The sequence below is a fragment of the Diuraphis noxia genome, unplaced genomic scaffold (assembly GCF_037042655.1).
Source record: "Diuraphis noxia isolate RWA-SAM2 unplaced genomic scaffold, SU_Dnox_SAM2 contig0011, whole genome shotgun sequence".
In the NCBI taxonomy this organism is placed as follows: domain Eukaryota; kingdom Metazoa; phylum Arthropoda; class Insecta; order Hemiptera; family Aphididae; genus Diuraphis; species Diuraphis noxia.
Genome location: NW_028301721.1, coordinates 38,546 through 60,013, shown reverse-complemented (window position 1 = coordinate 60,013; position 21,468 = coordinate 38,546). Strand labels below are relative to the sequence as shown.

The 21,468-nt window shown below is 27.6% G+C and overlaps 1 long non-coding RNA gene across 1 annotated transcript in view; it reads left to right on the top strand.

Moving 5' to 3' along the window:
• Positions 1-12,387, top strand: part of LOC149054119 (uncharacterized) — a 29,489-nt gene extending 17,102 nt beyond the window's left edge. Inside the window, exons 2-3 of the long non-coding RNA XR_016192343.1 lie at positions 5,198-5,230; positions 12,294-12,387. This is a non-coding gene — a long non-coding RNA (uncharacterized LOC149054119). The remainder of the gene's footprint in view (positions 1-5,197; positions 5,231-12,293) is intronic.
• The last annotated feature ends 9,081 nt before the right edge of the window (positions 12,388-21,468 follow it).

Below are 21,468 nucleotides of genomic sequence, written 5' to 3'. Positions count from 1 at the left end.
TCATCTGAAATTGAACAACCCGTCACCAATAAATCTATAAATCAAAATATTTCAAATAATACAGACAAATTTTTATTAGCTAAAGAACTTCATAAACCAGCCAGATTAAGATTTCCTAAAAGAAGGATTATCACTAAAGGTATTGATGAGTCATGGGCTGCTGATTTAGTTATAATGAGAAATTATTCAAATGAAAATGAAGGTTATTGTTATATAATTACTGTTATAGATACTTTTTCAAAATTTGTATGGGCATTACCACTCAAAAATAAAGATGGTATTAGTGTTTCAAAAACATTTGAAAAGATAATAAAACAAGCTAAATCACAAAAACATCAACCACCAAAATTACTACATGTTGGTAAAGGCTTGGAGTTTGTAAATAAACATTTTAAACAAACTTTGGAAAAATATAATATTCATATGTATCATACTCAAAACGAAGAAAAATTTGCAATTATTGAGCGATTTAATAGAACATTAAACAAAAAAATGAGAATAAAATTTGAAATGCAAAAATCTAAAAAATGGTTTAACATTTTACAATCTTTAATAGATGAATATAATTTTGATGATATACATAGATCTATTGGTATGAAACCTTGTGAAGTAAATAAATCTAACGAAGACCTTGTTCTACGCAAATTATTTTATACAAAAAACAAACCTAAATTAAAAATAAAATTTAGCGTGGGTGATAGAGTCAGAATAAAAGCTTATAAAAAAACATTTGCTAATAAATATAGTAAAAATTGGACAACAGAAATATTTATAGTTAATGAAATTTTAAACACAAATCCTGTAACCTATAAAATTATAGATTTAAACAATGAAGAGGTTGAAGGGAGTTTTTATAACGAAGAGATGATAAATTCAATATTTTAATGTTTGAATTGTAGAAAAGCTGCCCTGAGAATTCTCAGGGCAGCTTTTCATATAATAATAAATCTTTAGTTCTTTCTAATCGAAATTATTCTATTAAAAAAAAATTAATCATTTATTTATGATTTCAAAAATCATAAATAAAAACATAAACAATTTCGTTTAATTGTAACCGTATGGTATTGTATCATAATCTGTTAATATTATTCTTTTATCATAACCAAACGAGAATTTTTTTGTAACTTTTTTATTAACTATAGTTTTAGTAAGTGTATCACGTGTTATTTGATTATATTCTAGTTCTATATTATTATCTTTATTTTTTTGTTCAATTAATTTTATCATTGATTCACCGTTAAGTTTTAACAAATTTTGATAATTCAAAGTAAACCCCTTTATAACTGTTTTAAATTTATTATTGTTTGTTTTATAATAATAACTTTTAGGACCCGTCGATGCCCAATCTGTTATATATACATTTTCACCTAATTCATCAGTCCATTCTCCCAACATTGTTCCTGTTGTAACTTTATTATAACCGTTATCAATATAGAAAATAGAATCTGTATCAAAATAAACTACAGCTCTACCTAATTTATCTAACATTTCATATAATCTTAATCTCGCACTAGAGGTTGTAAATAAAGCTATTAAAATATTTGTATTATGAAAATTTTCAACGTAATAATCTTTATAATTATAACACATTTGTATCATATTGTCGTTTAATAATTTTATATTTATATTTTCTAATCTATCGTCTAATAATATCTTATAGAATCGCTGTGGGTCTGTAACAAACTCAGTTTTTTTCATATTTTGTCTTTGTCCAAATTTTCCCCATAAACTATTTAAACACAGTTTTGCTACAGCTCGTCTACCAGGATTATCACCTAACTTATCTTTATCTAATAAAATACCCATTTTATCGAAAATTGCTTTTATATACTCATCATTAGAACTATAATTATGTTTTGAACTTTCTAATTTTATTTTCATAAATGTATCAATATAATCTTTAAATAAATCCGTTGTTTTTTCTTTAAAATTCCATACTTAATAAATTTTTGTTATAATGTAACCTTTTTCCAAAGCTTTATTAACTTCGTCTGTTGTCCATGTTCCTATAAATTGCCTTTCATTTTGAGAATGATTACATTTTTGATTTTGATCTACAGAACATTTATAACATAATGGAAATAATAATTTTTCATTTTTTTCCATTTTTATTTTTACTGGAAGTACAGGGTGATAAAGATTTTTTGGAGGTAAAATTTTACATTTAATTAATCCAAACCAATTTTTATCATATACTTTTGGTTTCAATATTTTTTCAGGATGTCCAACAGGATAATAATCATAATAATTCACAGTTGGATATAAACTACACACATCAATATAACGCATTTTTGTATTTTTTACTCTTAATTTTGTAGCATTTGTTCTACCTCCAAAGAAAGCGTCTCTTGGATTAATAGGTTCAGCTATATCAGCTTTTTCCATTTTTTTGTATGTATTACTATTTATCCAATCACATTCCCATTGTTCAACAAGATTAAAACCGGCTTTTTTTATTGATGTACTTCTTTCAATTGTTTTTTCATACAAATCTTCCATTGTAGCATGATTTATATTATTTATAGTTTCTCTATCTTTATAACATTTAGTACAACCGTGCCAAAAACATCCATGATATTGATAAACTGTTTTTGATTTATTATCAAATCCGTCTACTTTAGCTCCTGCTATTTTTTTTTCACCGCCATTTAATGCATGTAAGATATTTTTATTATTAAAATGTTTTAACCACGTTATCGATTGTTTTGAATATTTTTCATTTTTTTCTTTATCAAAAACAGCTATAGTATCTTGTAACAAATATTTTGATTTATAAATAGACATACAAACACCTGCTATAGTCGTATATTGAAAAGGATCTATATTAGCTATTTCCAAAAACTGTTTTCTGAATTCTAAACAACTTCTTCGTAAAATATCTACATCTGAATTACAGTAAGACTCTAATTCTTCTTTAAAATTAAATATATAATTTTCCTTAATTTTACTATCATACCATTTTTCAAATTCTTGTTTATTCTCTGTTTTCATTGTCTTATATCCGTAATATTCTTTATCAGGTAATACGCCTATATAATCTTTATTTTCCACTGTATTAAAGAAATGTGGGAAGTAACCTTTTTTCAACTCTTTAATACCAAAAGTTTTGGGAAAACTACTAAGTGGAGCTTGAATAAAATTACTACTATCTTTTATTTTTATATTTAAATATTTAATTTCTAATAACATTAGTTTTGTACCACTATAAATTGTAAATGGTTTTAGAGTGTTATCAACCAAGTATTTTAATATAAATTGTGAATCGTATCCTTTTGCGTAATGAGCTATGAATGTATAACCCTTATATTTAGAGGATATTATATGCTTACAAAATTCTTCGTTTGTATCAAACATAATTTTATTTCCATCAAAATCATGTGCAATTATTTTATTTGCGATATGAGTTCCTGTTTCTTGTTGAGCTTCATAATCAAAAAACATATATTTTTCTGTGTAAGTACAATCTTGATATTTTTTACTACCTTTATAACATTTATAACAATCATCACGATCAATACATTTACCTCCTTTTGATATTCTAGGTTGCATATAACATTGGTGTTCATTTATTTTCACTTCTTGTTTACAATTTCTACATTCACTATATCCACATAAATGTTCCTTATTTCTTAATTCTATTTTATTACATTCAATACATTTGTAAACATATTCACATATATTATTATGATTATCTAAACATTCTTGATTAAAACAATATCTATTACATTTTTCACAATATATTCTATTTTTCGTACTACATAAATGTTCAAATCTCGTACCAAAATCTGTACATAATTTACATACATTGTATTCTTTAACACATTTATGTTTATCTTTATTTTTATATGGTTTATCACACTTTTCACAATAATAAGACGATCCGTAGAATCCTTTAGCTGATGTAATAACATCAAAATGATTACCATTTTTATACAAATAAATTTTTTTTTTTTTATCATCGCCCTTATAAATTAAAGTATTTAAATTTTCAGCACAAATAACATTTATTTGTATATCTAGTGCAAGTTCCACATTCTTAATATCATTCAATGTAAAACCTTCTTCGTTATATTCTGTTAACATATTACATAATTCTAATGCTAAATCTTTTTGAATTTTTCTACCTTTTCTCAAGTATATAATATCATTGGGTTTTAATTCATGTCCTAAAATATTATTTGTTTGAGTAGATAATGCAACAACAATAGCTCTGGGACAACATAAATTATCATTGTTCTTAATCTGAATAATACTATTTTTCGTTTTTATATTTTCTGATAAATTTATTATTTTAGTTCGATTTGAACCTCTTGGTATTTTTACTAATTGAACTTGAAAAGTAGTTTCTGTAATATCAATTGTTTCAGCTGAAGTTAATATTTTACCAATTGATTGTTTTAAGTTTGATAAAAAATTATTAAAATAATAATAATAATAATAATAATAATAATAATACGGAACAAATTATTTAAAAAAATATTCACGCCAACCGTCGTCGACGACCGTCGACATTTCGACAACGAAGTACGAAAAGAGAGAATGAGAGAATAGATGCGCGAGTGAGCGAGCGGGCGGCGACGCAAAAGTGGGCGGCGACGGAAAAGAACGGGAAGCGTTGTGATTGGTCGTCATGGAAGAAACGCGGAGTTCAGGCAGCGCCCCAAGTGGGATTTGTCGGCGATTTTAGCGTTTTATTATATAAGATTTTACCTTTACTTCCTCGGAGATGACTTTGCACACCCGTCATCGCCTACCTGGAGGTCCATGCCCCAAAATGACAACGGATTATTGTATTGTCATCCAAGACCAAGGTCTATACCAATTTTCAGAATTTTTCATCGTCAAAAGTGTATCAAATCGAACGCGCATGATTTGATTACAGACAAACAGACGTGAAAGTTACCTTAAGAAAAGTGTGTAAAAAAACAAAACTGTCTAGTTTGTGGATGAAATATTGAAGCATATTTTTTTCTATTTTCCTATTTTTCATTAACATCTAATTTATACTTGAATATAAAGAAAGTATGCATAGCTGATTAATATAAGCTCTGTGAGATTCAAATAGGTATAGAGATTTAATTAAAATGTTTCATAAATTATGAATAAATGGTTAAATCTATTGAATAGATTAAATTTTTAAGAGTTATTGATGCATATGATATAGAATTGGAAATTGTCACGATGATTATTTTTACAGATCTAATGAAACAATACAAAAAGTTTATAAAAAGTATGTACAATTTGTAAAATAATAATCTGGTGTTAGAACGATGTTATAATTTTTTTTATTATATAATACAATATATACACGATAATAAATAAATAAGTATGGGGGTGTAGTGGCCGGGTGGATTAAGGCGTCGGTTGCGATGCGCACCATCGCCGAATCAAATCCCGGTCATGGGCGTCATCGCTTTCCAGGCAGTTCACGCTGTCTGGAAAAAGAGGCCACCGTCCCAAACCCGGGCTTTCTCCGGGTTGAAACTCTTTCAAATATTATTAACTTTCTCACATCACCTTTTGTTAATGACCATATTGTCTCACTCGCGTACATCACTATTAGTCAAAAATAGCTATGGTATAAGCGTATCTTTGATGTCCATGATATTAATTTTGATTTTAGGAGCTTCATTATACCATTGATTATAAATTATAGTAACACCTGCTCTCTCTCATGATTCTTTCATTTATTTCTTGGTGCATATTGTTCTTGTTATTGACGTTTACTCCTAAATACTTGAAGTTGTCTACTGCTTCGAATATCCAATTGTCTACCAATAGGTCGTTCATGTTTAGATTGGTCCTTAACATCACCATGTATTTAATTTATTTTTAATTTACATTTAAGCTCATTGATAAGATTGCCTTAAGTAGTCTCTCGGTTGTCTGGGCAACTTCCTCCCTAGTATCTCCCTTCACCAAAATATTATCTGCGTAAGCCAACATCACTGATTCTCCATTTATCTTTATTTTTCGTTCTTCATGGATATCTCTTGCTATTTTCAAGAACTAGGCTTTTCTCTTTTTAAAATCTCGTTAGTAGTATTTTGTTATATACTCTTTCAGTTAAGCCCGAAAGGTATATTTGTTGTAAGAGTTCGTTCACTTACGGGTTGTAAATCAAACACTACACACAATCTGTTTATCTTTAATAAATTATTTTATAAATTATTTTATTATAAGAATATTTTAACGACACAATATTGTACGAATCGGTTACTTATTCACGACTACTCTTGCTTATTCTACATTCTTGTCTTTGCGACGCAGTCACTTACAAAAAAAAAAACATATTGCTTACACTACTATACATATATTATTATTGTTTAATATGCTTACTAATCTAAAGTGTGTGCAAGGGTTCCTAACACCCCCGGGGTTAAATGAAAGTTCATTGCCTTTTGCAAACTATATTATCCTAGGCAATGGATTTTCATGATTTGGAGTGTTTACAGTTTCATATATATTACTTTCTATTGGGTTTTTTACAGAATTAGATGTTTTACAATGTTTGTTTTTAATTATTAAATATAAAATTATTGTTATTACTAAACCTGTACTGATGATAATTACTGTAATAATTATATATAATCCATTACCTATTTTGTCCATAATGTTACTACTTGTTTTTGTGTAATTTAATTCTTCTAGAGATTTGGAATATTCTATAAGTTTGAATAAATTCTTTTTTACTATAGGATTACCTTTATCTGGAATAATTTGATTGTTTAAAATTGTATTTGTAATGTTTAATTTAGTTTTCCAGTCAATTTATATGTCTAGTTGTGGGATAAAGTCTTTGTACATTTTAGTGGTTATTTTTCTTTTTGCTATAAACAATGTCCCATCATCAGTATTGGCTTCACATTGATTGTCCAAATCTGAAATACCCGTGCCGTTTATACTTACTACTATTGTTTCTGGATTATTTTTACATTTAATGATAATATTATCCCTAATCGTAACATATATCCAAGAATTTTTATTGTCTAATCTATGCCATATGCTAAAATTAAAATTAATATTTTTTAGGTTGCACAAATTAGGCAATATACCTGGCTTTCTAAATATTGTTAGCTTACAAGATATATCCAAATGATGTAACTGTTGATAATATGTACATAATAACATATTCATCATTTGTTTACATTTTGATACTTGTATTTCGCTTAATTCTATCTAGTATAATCTAGATTTGTCTATAGCTATATAATAAGATTTCGGGGCTATCATTACATAGTCGTTATCGTATATGTTGACAGGTAAAGATATGTTTTTATATAATCTAAATTCGTAATTTTTAACTAAAGGTATTTCTATGACGAAAATTAATACATTTTCTATACAAAGTATAGTTTATATACAGGGTGATTTTTTTATCATGAACCCCTCATTATTTCAAAAAGTATCAATGTTTTTGAAAATATATTTTTACAAAGTTTCATGTTGTTAAAAAAACAACGTTTTTATGAAAAAATTATATTTTTTAATATTTTTTATCCTTATAATTTTTTAAGTTTTTACTTTTTTGAATGACAACCTAGAGTTTTAATTTCATATTCCAAAGCAGAATATTTTTCTAAGTATTTTGATACGTAAAAATCGAATTTTGGACGAGTAGTTTATGAGTTATAAGTATTTAAAGTTTAGACAAGCGGAGTAGTGGACAAACATTTTGCGGGGTAACCCCGTACCACTCCACTCCGCCAATCAAAACTTTAAATACTTATAACTCATAAACTACTCGTCCAAAATTCAACTTTTACGTATCAAAATACTTAGAAAAATATTCTGCTTTGGAATATGAAATTAAAACTCTAGGTTGCCATTCAAAAAAGTAAAAAACTTAAAAAAATATTAAAAAATATAATTTTTTCATAAAAACGTTGTTTTTTTAACAAAATGAAACTTTGTAAAAAAATATTTTCAAAAACATTGATACTTTTTGAAATAATGAGTGGTTCATGATAAAAAAATCGGCCTGTATATTATACTATATTAGTTGTAATTAATCGTAACAATTCTGATATTCCTGAATTATCTAAATCTATGGTATGCCTTCTCCTATGGGTAATTGTGTTTTAATATCTTTTAACTGATTTTTAAGGGTATTATTATCTAATATACTAGAGTGAACGAAAATTTGTAGGGACATATTTATTATGTTTACTGAATTTTCTGTTTCAAATGCGTATTGCATTAACATTATATTTAATAATGATATTCTTTCTTCTAGTGCTGTTTTAAAATTTAAAATACCTAATGCAGCCTTTTCTGCTTGCATTTCATCTAGTAGATAACTGTATTTGTCGGCTAAATTAATTTCATTTTTATTTATTTCTAATAGCGATGAATTTACGTTTGATATGATTGATTGTATGATTTGTATTTGTGCATCGGATAGTTTAGAAATGCGCGAATTTGAAATTTCAAGATCTCTTATTTTACTGTAAAAATATTCTGCATCGGTGTCGTCACATACACCAAATAGGACGTTAGATACTCTCCCAACTAAATTGATTAGACCTCTCTTGGTACGGTAACTACTTTTTGGTTGGTCTATAATTTTCATTACATGTTCTTTATTACTACTAATTTCTGATAAAAAGTTATATGCCTGGGAAGAAAGTTGTTGTAAAGAATCTATCTCAAGTGATTTACTCATTTCACAGGACTCTTCAAAATCTTTTATCATTTTACCAATTTTATTGTATTTTTCATTATAGTTCGTAATATTAATATAGGTTAAGAAGCGCCAGTGAGAGTTGTATATGCGTAAATTGTTTATTGTGTGAAAATTAAGAAGAAATAAAGAATAAAAATTTAAGAAAAATTGAAAAAACAAAACGATATAATACGGCTTTGAATATTTTAATAAACAAATTTATGAGTAATTATTATATTTGCATTTTGCGTTATGAATTATTGAATTTTAATTTGCAAGTTTTATTTCATTTTTGTGTAATTTTATTTCTATTCTGCCTCGTTGAATTGTTATATTTTCGTTGTTATTTAATTGTATTACATTGTAAGGGCCCACCCATTTTGGTCCTAACTTTCCCTGCTGTTGGTGGTTTTTTACCCATACTTTGTCTCCGACTTTTATATTTACTTGTAGTTCTTCTTGATAGTACTTTTCTTTGTTTTCTCTTTATTTTTTAGTATATTATTTCTGGCTGATTTACATGTTTCCTGAAGTTTTTGTTTTAATTCATATGTATAATCATCATAGTTATATCTTGCTTGCGGTGTTCGACTTAATGTGTGAGGGACTGTAGAGGTAAACCGTAAACAAGTTCATATGGTTGATGATTAGTTGTTGTGTGAACTGTTGTATCGTATACAAATATAGCAAACGCTACATAATCAACCCAATCTGTTTGGTTTTTATTGACATAGTGCCTAAGGTATTCTGCCAGAGTTCGGTGAGATCTATCTCTAAACCGCCATTGGATTGTGGATGGTATGGTGTAGTATTCATTTTTTCTATTTTAAGTAGCTTGCAGCATTCCTTGAATATATTACTCATAAATTCAGTGCCATAATCAGCAACAATCGATTCAGGTATGCCATGTTGACAAAAAAATTTTTCAACAAATGTTTTTGCTACTGAGTTATCATCATGAGTTATTAATGGAAATGATGCTGAAAATTTGGTCAGGTCGTCTTGAATGGTAAGTATATATGAATGACCTTCATTTGTTATTGTTAACGGTCCCACAATATCGATAAATATTTTTTCGAACGGTTTTTTGGCTGTTGTTGTAATTACCATGGGTTGTTTGATAGTCCTGTTCATGCTTTTGTTTTGCTGACACGATTGACAAGAAGCTATGCATTTTTTAAAAGTACTTTCCATTGGTGATGTAATTTGATTCGCTTGATTTCTTTGATTGTCCTTGACACGCCTGATGACCGCCAAGTGGAGCATTATGAAATTCTTCGATTATTTTGAGCTTTTCTTCTGCAGAATATTCGATGTCGACATAAATCATGACTTTTATTTTTGAATTTTTGAAATGTACCTAATAATGGCTCGAACTTTCTCCCAGTTTAGTTTATCAAGTTCATTGCCGACTCTAGGTAATCCGATTTTTGTAATGCTGTTTTCATCGCAAAAAGTTCGTAGATTAATGATGCATTTATAAAATGTTTCAAAAGTAGTTGTTTGTTGGCATAAATCTTTGGTGTTTATAAATGCTAGAGATTTTTCATTGTGTTGAATATGTGCGACTTGCGACTTCTGTGATTTCTTTGTTTTGTTCTTTTAATGTTTCAATTTGACCGAATCTTCTTCTAAATTCTAAGGCTAATCCTTATGACATCTCAAAATGTCTTGATACACAAACTACAAGAGTTATATCTTCAGGTGCCTCGAATATATCACCCTAGATTTCGGTCACATTTGAATTTGTTATTAATGTTTTCTGTATATCTTCTTCGAATTGTTCATATGTTTTTGTTCTGTGGTAATTTACATTTTATAACTTGTCGATTTTTGCTATTCGACTTGGAGCATCTGCGTTTGTGTTTTACGTCCCTGGTTTATATATGATGTTATAGTCATATTCTTCTAATTGTAGTCGCCACCTGGTCAAACGAGCTCCAGGATCTTTGACTCCAAATAACCACGATCATGGTTTGTGATCTGTCACAATGTTGAATTTGCACCCGTACACGTAGTGTTTAAATTGTTTAACTGCCCAAAGTATCGCCAGTAATTCTTTTTCGGTCGTATCATAATTGGTTTCCGCCTTATTTAGTTTGCGTGACGCATACGCAATTGGCAGATCCGAGCCAATTTTACCTTGTGATAAAGTAGCTCCGATTGCAATATTGCTTGCATCTGTGGTGATATTAAATGGTTGATTGAAATCAGAGTATTGTAAGATTGGTTCATTTATTAAAATGTTTTTAAAATAATTAAACGATTCTTGACAAAGATCTGACCAGATGAATTGTTGATTTTGCTTTAGTAAATTAGTAAGTCGCTTAGCTTTCTTACTAAAATCCTTGATAAATCTTCGATAATATCCGACTAGACCTAGGAAAGATTTTACGTCTTTTGTATTCATCGGTGTGGAGTAGTTTACCATGCATTGTATTTTCTTCGAGTCTGGTTTCACGCCTTGCTCTGTGATTACATGTCCGAGATAGATTACTTCTCGACGAAGGAATTCACATTTAATCGGTTGTAACTGTAGTCCATGTTTTCTGAATCTTTCAAATATTTAACGTAAATTTCGTTCATGTTCTCTGATTGTTGTTCCTATCACAATCACGTCGTCTAAATATACGAATGATTTCACACCATTTAAGCCAATTAGGATTCGGTTCATCAACCTTTGAAAAGTTACTGGTGTGCCTTTTAATCAAAAACACATTCTATTGAACTAGAAATGACCTTTTTCCGTGCTGAAAGCGGTTTTGTATTTATCTTCTGGTTTTAACGCTATTTTTACCCACTTGCCATGTCAAGGCATGAGAAATATTTGGCTTTTCCTAACTGATCTAAAATCGTTGATATGTCTGGCATTGGAAATGCATCTCCCACAGTGATTTTGTTAAGTTTACGAAAATCAATGACCACCCTATATTTTTGGATACCTGATGCGTCGGTTTTCTTTGGAACTACTAATAATGGAGCGTTTCATGGGCTGTCGCTGGGGGTAATTATTCCATCTTGTTCAAGTTGTTCAATTTGTTTATCTATTTCTTTTTTTTTGAGAATAAGGGAGACGATATGGTCTGTGAAATATGGGTTGGTTTGTTGCTGACATTTTGATTTCATGTTGTATTGTTTCTGTGCAAGATAATGTATCTCCTTCAAGAAAAAAGATATCTGAATATTCGCTGCATAATCTTTCAATTGATTCTTTTTCTTCATTGTTCATGTGATCGCATCTAAGATTTTCTTTTAATAGTTGAATACGATTATTTCCATTTTTTGGAACTTCCTTACTTTGAGTGAATTTTATAGGTAATATTTCAAAAGTTTCATAAGATAATTCGTTTAGACTTGGAATTTTCACAGTTTGTCGATTTTCTGTTGGATTTATTACAGCAATGGGTGTTTGATTTTGTTTTATTTCGTTTAAGACATTTCTACAGATTAAATTATGTTCATTAATATTTTGGGCATGAATAAGAATATTTTGTGAATCAGTTGTAGGTTCGTTTAATATTCGTATAGGAATTATCGCTTCGCTTCTGGCTGATATGGTTGTTGTGGCATTATCAGGATAAGTTATTTCCTCCTGATCTACATTTATGATGATTTTGTTTTCCTTTAGAAAAGGTTCACCCAAAATTCCAACCCCGTCAATCGGAAATGACGATGGTACCACATGAAATTCGGTTTCAAAAGTTTGGTTCTTATCTGAAATCGTAAGTACAACACTACCCATAAGTGGCGCACCCAAGGGGGGGGGCTTTGGGGCTTAAGCCACCCCCCCCCCCCCCCCAAAATTGTTTTTCATTAAATTATATATTATTATAGCAAATAATATAATAGTATAATAATGATAAATGATAATATTATATTTTCAAATTGTATTATGTTAGATAGTAGATACACACATATATATAATAATAGTTCAATATTAGGCGATAAGGTTTGTGGGAATCGCCGTTTTCTTATTTCGTTGAAAATTTTAGATTTGTAGATATTAGCGAGTAGCGAGTAGCGATTATGTAGGATCGACTTTGATTGGTAACTTCGATAACAATGATTGTTATGACTTTCGACTGTCTGTCGTGGCATGAAAAACTCGTTTAGATAATTCAGTCTGTTCGATTTTTTCTCTGTGATCGCTGTGTGCTGTGTTGAATGTGCTTATGTGTTATGAGTAAAAAAAGCTGAGTTAAAATGAGTCAAAAACGAAAGAAACCTGAAGTTGGTACTAGTAGTAGTCTTCTTAATTATATTACTATTAAACCAAAAATGTCAACAAACAATGAACCGCCCAGTCCTCAAAAACTTTTCGCTTCACCGTTACCGTCAAGTTATAAATATAATTATAAATATTAAATACATAATAATAAAACATTATATGGCGATATTAAATAAAAGTGATTATTTAAAAATTAGTTTTAATTGTTTACTTGTGTGTAATTATTAAGCCCCCTCCAAACAAAAATTCTGGGTGCGCGCCTGCTACCCATAGTGTTGACTAAGCGGTCGTTTATTTCTTGTAATTGATAAATGTTAGTATCCGAAACTAGAACTCCATCGTGTAATACGTCAAGCCGGATAAGGTTTAGTTTTGCGCCGGTATCTATTAGGAGTTTTGTACTTCCTGACGTACATTGTGAGGCTTGAAATATTGAGCGTATATCGATTCCACCGATTTTATATCGATTCCGCCGGCTACTGTTTAAAATATCTACATATCGATTCCGCCGTCTATTAATTCCACCGGCTACTGTTAATATTATTTACATATTAATTCCACCGGCTACTGTTAATATTATTTACATATTAATTCCACCGGCTACTGTTTATCCCACCCTTGTAATTTGTAAATGTATTTTTAAAATTACAGTCCTACATAATATACAAGACTATACAATTTAGACTATATTATACATTTTAATATTTTATAATATATTCACATACACGAATTAATTAGAATATACATTTTATTTTTGAATTATACAATTATTATTTTTTTATTTGTATTATGTACTATATAAAATACATATACAAGGGGGGGGGATAAACAGTGTCCGGAGGAATCAATATGTGAATATTATTAACAGTAGCCGGCGAAATCGATATGTAGATATTTTAAACAGTAGCCGGTGGAATTAATAGTCGGCGGAAACGATATGTAGATATTTTATACAGTAGCCGGCGGAACGATACAAACCTTTTTTCTAAACAGGTATTTTCGGCGGAATCAATAATTCCCCTGAAATATTGCATGGTCGTCATGTAATTTTATTGTAAATGGTAAGGTTCTTATTGTGTTTGGGCTATTATTTTTAAATCTTTGACCGGACGACTGCCCGAGGCGTTCGGTCCCGATCCGTTTCCCGAATAATTTTGTTGATTTCCTTTATCGCTTTCTTGTTGATTATATTTTCTTTCATCTGCTCCTTTTTTTTTATAGCATTTTTCTATGGAATGACCAGCTTTTTTACAATATGCGCATGTCTCTTGCTTTGTATTTGAGTTTTTTGGTTTTCTGTTTTGCCCTGTGTCTATGTTACGATTTGCATATCTACACTCATTCGTATTATGATTACTTTTTTGGCAGTTTTTGCAATATTTATTTGTGCTATTAGCGTTAGATTTATTTTGAAACAAACGTCGTGTTTCTTTATTTGATAAAAATATTTTTTCTTCTTCTAAGCTTACTTTCATAGCGTCTTCTAAGGTGGAAGGGTTTCTAGATTTTATGATATTTCGGATGCTGTTTGGTAATCCTTCAATGTAAGTAGTTAAAATAGTTTCTTTGATATAATCGTGCACTGCTTTAGCTTCCGCTATTGTTATTTTGCTTGTACTAACATTACACAGCTGATTTAGTAATTTCTCGACTCTTGAGGAATATTCTTGAATAGTCTCTCCTGATTTAAATCGAGTTGTGGACAATTCTAGACGAAGGTAACCTGGAGTTCGTTTAGCGCAATACGTAACTGTTAATAAATCCCTAAGTGAGTCCCATGATTTGATCTCTCGATGTTGTGTTATCGCAAAAGCTTTACCTGCTAATTTTGTTAAAATTGCCTGCAAAAGAATAGGGTGACATTCCTCATCTGCAGTCTTAATCACAAAGTCACATGCACTAAAGAATGGATATACATCCTGTGGATTTTCTCTATTAAACTGAGGTACGAGTCTTATAGCTGTTTCTAACGAAAGTACTGTTTGTTTATTATTTGCCATTATGTTCGTTGGTTTTAAAATAGTGTTTTTATCGTTTAAGTTTAATTATATTAATGATATTTTATCAAGAAAATTTAGATTTGTATTTATATTTGTTTTATTTTGTAACCTAGTTAATGGTTTATTAGACGGGTTATCAGGTACAACCGTTCGGTGGGGGACGAAATCAGGATCTAATTCAAGTGAATCAGAATTGCTACCCTCACTATCACTCGTATGAGTTGACATGCATTAATATTCTTATAGGTTACAGTAATACTAGTATAGTTCTCATGCTTAACGTATATATGATGTTGACTGATATGGCTGATTATCAGTAATAGCTTGTCACAATGTAAACACCGTAGCTGCTTTCGTGACGTTTCTGGACGCTCAGCGCTCCCACTCCGTTGGTTTGACCTACTCTGATTTTCTGTCACGGCTAAGGATAACGACGGCGGCGTTGACGACGACAGCGACTCATGATGGATGATGAGTGAGCGTCACAATCGAAACGATTTTAATATCGATGTTATGCATCGATATTATCATATATCGAGTTTAATATCGATGTTGACGATTGCGATGTCGCAGAAAACCTTGAAAATTCACAACATTTCAAATTAATCATTTGATTTTCAACTTTAATCACAACATTTGATGAATATTTTATAATTATAAAATATATTATACACTTATTAATCTTTTTATCGGGTATTCTCTGTCTTTAATAGAGAAACGTAAGTTGATTTGGATTTAATTAATTATTAATTTTATACGATTTATAATATGAATCTTAAATATATTTAAAGTTTAATCTTATGTTTATATAATATTCATCATAATTTAGATAAGAAGTGTGATTTTATTTTTCAAATATCTGCATTTCATATTCCGAGTTAAATAAATAAATATATTATATATAAATATAAAATATATTATAGACTTATTAATTATTATTGGGTATTCTATGTCTATTATAATACAAGGTATGTTGATTTAATTTTAAATAATTATTAAATTTTACACAAATATTAATAAGCATCTTAAATATGTTTAAAAATTAATTTTATGTTTATATAATGTTCCACGTCATAATTTAGATAAGAAGTGTGATCTTATTTTTTAATTATCTGCATTCAATTTTACGAGTTTAAAAAAAAAAACTGTTATTTATAATCTATTATAATTAAATATTAACCATAAACAAAAAAATATTAACCTATTTATTTATAATTATTATCTGATAATATCTGTCTATTATACCAAATAATAAGATGATTTAATTTTAAATGATTATTAGTAGTATATATATATATCATTCCTGGCGCACTTTTATTTTATCAGTAAAAGATCACAAAGAAAACAATGTGCAAAAAGATCAGACAATTTAAATGCAATATACAATCGCAAAATATTTTTCATAATACTACTTATTAATAATTAAAATTAAAATACAATAATAATTAAAATATTTTTCATAGAACTTATGATATAAGTAATTGAAAATTGAATTGCAATATTCTCCAAAAAAAATTTAGTAATATGTTAATAACATCAGAAATATCATAATTAATATTCCTTCAATAAAATATCATAAATTAAATAATTTATATAAGTTCAGAATAACATCAGAAATGAAATCGAAAAATTTTGAAAAAAAATAAATTGAAATACAAATGCAAAATAAAACTATCATTCAATTACATAAAAATATCATAAATGCCCAAACGATCACCCGAATAAGGTGAGCGTCAAAAAATAGAAATTAAATACAAAGAAAACAATGTGCAAAAAGATCAGACAATTGAAATGCAATAATTATTAAAAAGAAATTGAATACCTTAGTTAAAGGAATTGAAATGTATAATAAAACAATGGATACAACTATCAAAGATTTTAATAAATTACAAGAAAATGAAATGCAAAATTAAATAGAAAAATCAATATTAAATAATAAAATATTTGTTAAGTTTTGTAAATATGAATACTATATTACTAATAATAAAAATATTAAAATCATGAAATATAATCTAAATGCAATTCCTATTAAAGGAAATATTATAATCGTCGATAATGGACACAATATTTCTGGAAATGGAAAGCCTTATGCTTCTAAAATACTAGAATCACCAACTTGGCTCGAAATTTGTAAGATAGCTAATGATTTAATAATTACAACAGGTACTTTTTTATTCAAATATCTTCATGATATTTGTGTTTTTCAAGATTTAGGAAATATTAAAATTTGTTGTCTTGGCATGGGAGGTACAGATTCCGATCACAAAATGCTTAGAATATAACTAAATAATCATCATTTTTTAATAGAAATATTTCTATTAAAAATATCTTAATATATTATATTTAAATAAATTTTTTATAATTGTCAATAAATTCTAAACATAAATGTCCACATATAGGAGGATCATTATAGTTTTGAAACTTGTCATTGTTATACCACAGATTATCATCACCTAAATAATTTAAAATTTTAGGAGGAGGAGTACTCAAAAATGAATCAAAATATATTTTATAATTATTTATTTTTTTCCATGCAACCCAATGAGAACCGTTTTGAGTAGAATTATTTAAATTAAATATCCCACATTCATTTAACCAAGGTTTTTCAGGTAATTCATTTATCATGAAACAACCTCTAAATTTTTTTATATTATTTCGAAATTTTATTATATCAAAATTACTTAACGGTTCGATATTTATATTTTTAACTTTACTCGAAAAAGTTGTATAACAACCTGGATAATTTTTAATGTTTTTTCTAAATGTTGATATATCGAAATTAATCATTTTTTCGATTTTTTTTTTTATTTGTCTTCAATCCAGAACCTTTATTTTTTTCCATTTCTTTATTGTGTCGAATTATTTCCTCTTCTATTTTTTTCTTATGTTTATTATCTTTATAACTATTATACAATGCAATTAAAGCTGGAGTAGCTACTGCTGCAGCTTCTAGAAAAGGTAAAATTAATGGTAAAAATCCACCTTTAATTTGCTTCGGTGTAATCACCAACCTTACTCCAGAATTTTTTTTCTTGGCATTTTTTAATTTATCTATTTGATTTTGATCTAAATAATATTTATTTTCTCCTTTATATATTTTATCACTAGCAATATGAATTGTTGCATTAGAATTTTTTTTACGAGCTTCAGCCAACTTTTTTTATGGTTTTCAGTTAATTTAAAATGCATTTTATTATTCAAAATATTTATTTAAAAATATTACATTTTATTCAAATATTAAATTCATTCCTAAATATCTTTTTGTTTTCATTACATTTGCAGTTGTCAAAGCAGCAATTTTTTCATTCAAAGAACTATCAGAAGCATAAAATCTTTCCATTGCTTTTTGTTGTAAATTTTTATCAGCGATATGCCTTGTTTTAGTATCTTTATGATCTTTATAAAAATAATCATGTTCTCTTGCATATTCGTCTAACTTGTTAATCGGGGGAATATTTTCATCTAAATTTGTAAATGATCCTAGATAATTATATCCAGGCCAATGTATCGGAGGTAATTTTGAACAATTTAAAAAATCATTAAAAAACCCTGAACCTTTTATAATATCCTTTGGTAAATGTGAAATATAGGTACAAAAATAAATATTCTACACCTTTGACGGGAATATCAATTATCTTTTCTATTTTTTTAATACAAAAATTAAGAATTTCAAGTTTTTCATCATGATAAGTGTTTTTTCCCGATCTTTCTGCAGATGATATAACATGTAGTCTGTCAATTAAGTGTTTAATATTATATTCTAACTTATTTGTTGTTTCTTTTGGTAAATTTAACAAAGATTGTAGTAAATATTCAACACCTTTTTTGGGAGTATCAATCAGTGTTTCCATGTTTCGTTTAAACAAATGAACAATACCAAGTTTTTCATTATGAAAACCATAATTTCCCGCTATTTCTTCTGCTAATATAAAATATAGTCTGTCAATTATTTTTATTATATTATCGATATAAATAAATTCAATAGGATTATTTGTATATTTTATTAAACCTTCTCCTTTGGGTAAACTTTGTGATTCTTTCAGTGTTGGTGATTTATCTTTTTTTGATGTTTTTGGTTTACTTTCTTTAGTTTTTGTTGATGTTAGTTTAATTTTTTCCCAAATAGGTTTAATCATTTCATTATATTTAGCACTTCCACTTGATTTAGGTTTTCCTGTGTTAATATCATTATTTTGGTATATTGAATCTGTTTCAATTAATATTTTTCATAATTTTCAAAATCTTCTTTTGTATAAAATTCTGATTTTGTAACATCTGTATGAGTTAATAATCTCCACATACCTGGGGTTAGTATATGTTTTTTTCCATTAAAAATGATATCATCAAAGTCAAATATTATAGGGTATTTTCCGATCATGAATTCATCAGTTTTACTTATATGATATATTCCAAATGGATTAACACCTTTAGCTTCATTTGGTAAAGTTGGTAAATATTTTTGCGCATTTTCACCTAATATTATTATATTTTTAGGCATAGGAGATTTATTTGTTGTTATTAGTGGAGAACTTTTAGGTGTTTTCATATTATCTTGATCTTCTGTTAATCGTAATAATTCTGGATTACGAGGTTTATAAGGAGTAGCTATTATCATCTTTTGAATATCATTATCGGTTTTAATAGCAACCTCTTTAACATCATTAACAGATGATTCAACATTTGATAAGGCTTTTAATATTGGTTCAGAATGTTTTACTTTTTCTTCTGATGTATATTTATCGTTTAAAACTGTTTTTCTATAGTTATTTTGTAATTTTTTTTAATTAATTATTTTTTGGATTTCTTTTAGTGTATATTCAACGTGTCCCTGAATAGGGGACGAGTTAGTATTGTCACCTTCATCTTCATCTTTTTTTATAAAATTTAACTTTTTTTCGGATTGTTCTAAATCTGATTTTTTAAAAGTTTTTTGTAAATTTTGTCTAAGATGAATAATATGTTTCATTTTTTCTGTTTTGTTTTCTATGTTATTTCCTACCTTTGAATTGTTTTGGTCTTCAAATGTTATTTTTTTTTTAATTTTTTTTTTAAATTCATTTTGAATTTGTTTGATATCCATTTATTATATAAAAAATAATTTTCATCGTTCATCAATACTTAAAATATCATTACCTTTATTGTCATAGATAACATTTTTTATTATGTCTATTGTTATGAAACCATATGTTTTTATTTTATTTTTTTTATCATATGTTTTACAATAAGTTCTAAAAATGTCTTTAAATTTGTCTAATGGTATAATTTTACTAATAAAATCGGACCATATTTTTTTAATATAATAATTTGATTGATTAAAAACAATTAAAAAAGTTAAATTATTTCTTATTGTTTTTATATCTACTGAAGTATAACTTTGTGTTAAATAAATAACACTAATAATCTTTGATCTCGATCTTATAAAATATTCCATTATCAACTTTTGATCTTCTAAAAGAAAATCATCAATAACCACTACACTATTAGGTTCACAATCATCAACAGATATTATATCACCATCAGAAAAATGAATGTTTATAGAAGATATTCCATCAAATATTTTTTTTAATTTTTTATAAACTGGCTGATCAATATTTTTTGTAAAAATATATAGATTTTTATATGGAATCCAATAACTTATAATCATATTATACAACAAAGTTGTTTTACCACAGCCAGATGCTCCTACCAAAGTAATAAAACTCGTGAAGGTATTTCAAATAAATATTTTTCTTTACTATCATCTTCAATATATTTTTTTACCATTAATTTATTCATTTAAATAAAAAAAAATATATATATTTGCTATTATAAATAATAATGTATAATATTTTTAAAAAATACGATCAATATATTGAAAGATCTTAATATAAAACTTTTTTACCTGTGAATAATTCACAACTTAATACACCTAATAAAACTACAATTTTTAGAATAGATAATATGGATGATTTTCTGAGCATTAAAGATGCAAAGTTTTATATTTATGGTAGATATTTGCAAAAAGATGGTTAAGATTATCCTAAAGAATCAAAAATACAACTAATTGTTTTAATGTTATGGGTAAATTATCACAATTCGGATTAGGATGGTTTAAAGACCAAATATATCCTGTTTTCCAAGGTGATATGGAAATAATTTTTACGAGAAATACAGATGATGATGCATTGATAAAAAAAGTTGTTATAGGAACAGAAGATGGAAAAAATATTATTGATGAATTTACACTTAGAATTCCAATTTTAGAATTCAATCCTATGTATAAAGTTTTATTGTTAAATGATTTAAAAACAATTTCTCAAGAAAAAAAATATATTTTTAATTTTAAATCATGGCAATGTATTGAAGAAAGAAATATATCAGAAAAAACTATAAAACTCGATTTAACAACTCATTATCGAAGTCTTAATAGTCCTTTGTTTGCCGGTGTGGTATTTCAAACAAACAAGTTAAATACTCAAGAACCTGATCCTTGTGAATTTGATCATTGTAATGTGAAAAATTTTAGGTTTGAAATAAATGGAAGACGTTATCCTGAAGAAACTCAAGATCTAGATTTTAAGAATGAAAAATATTGT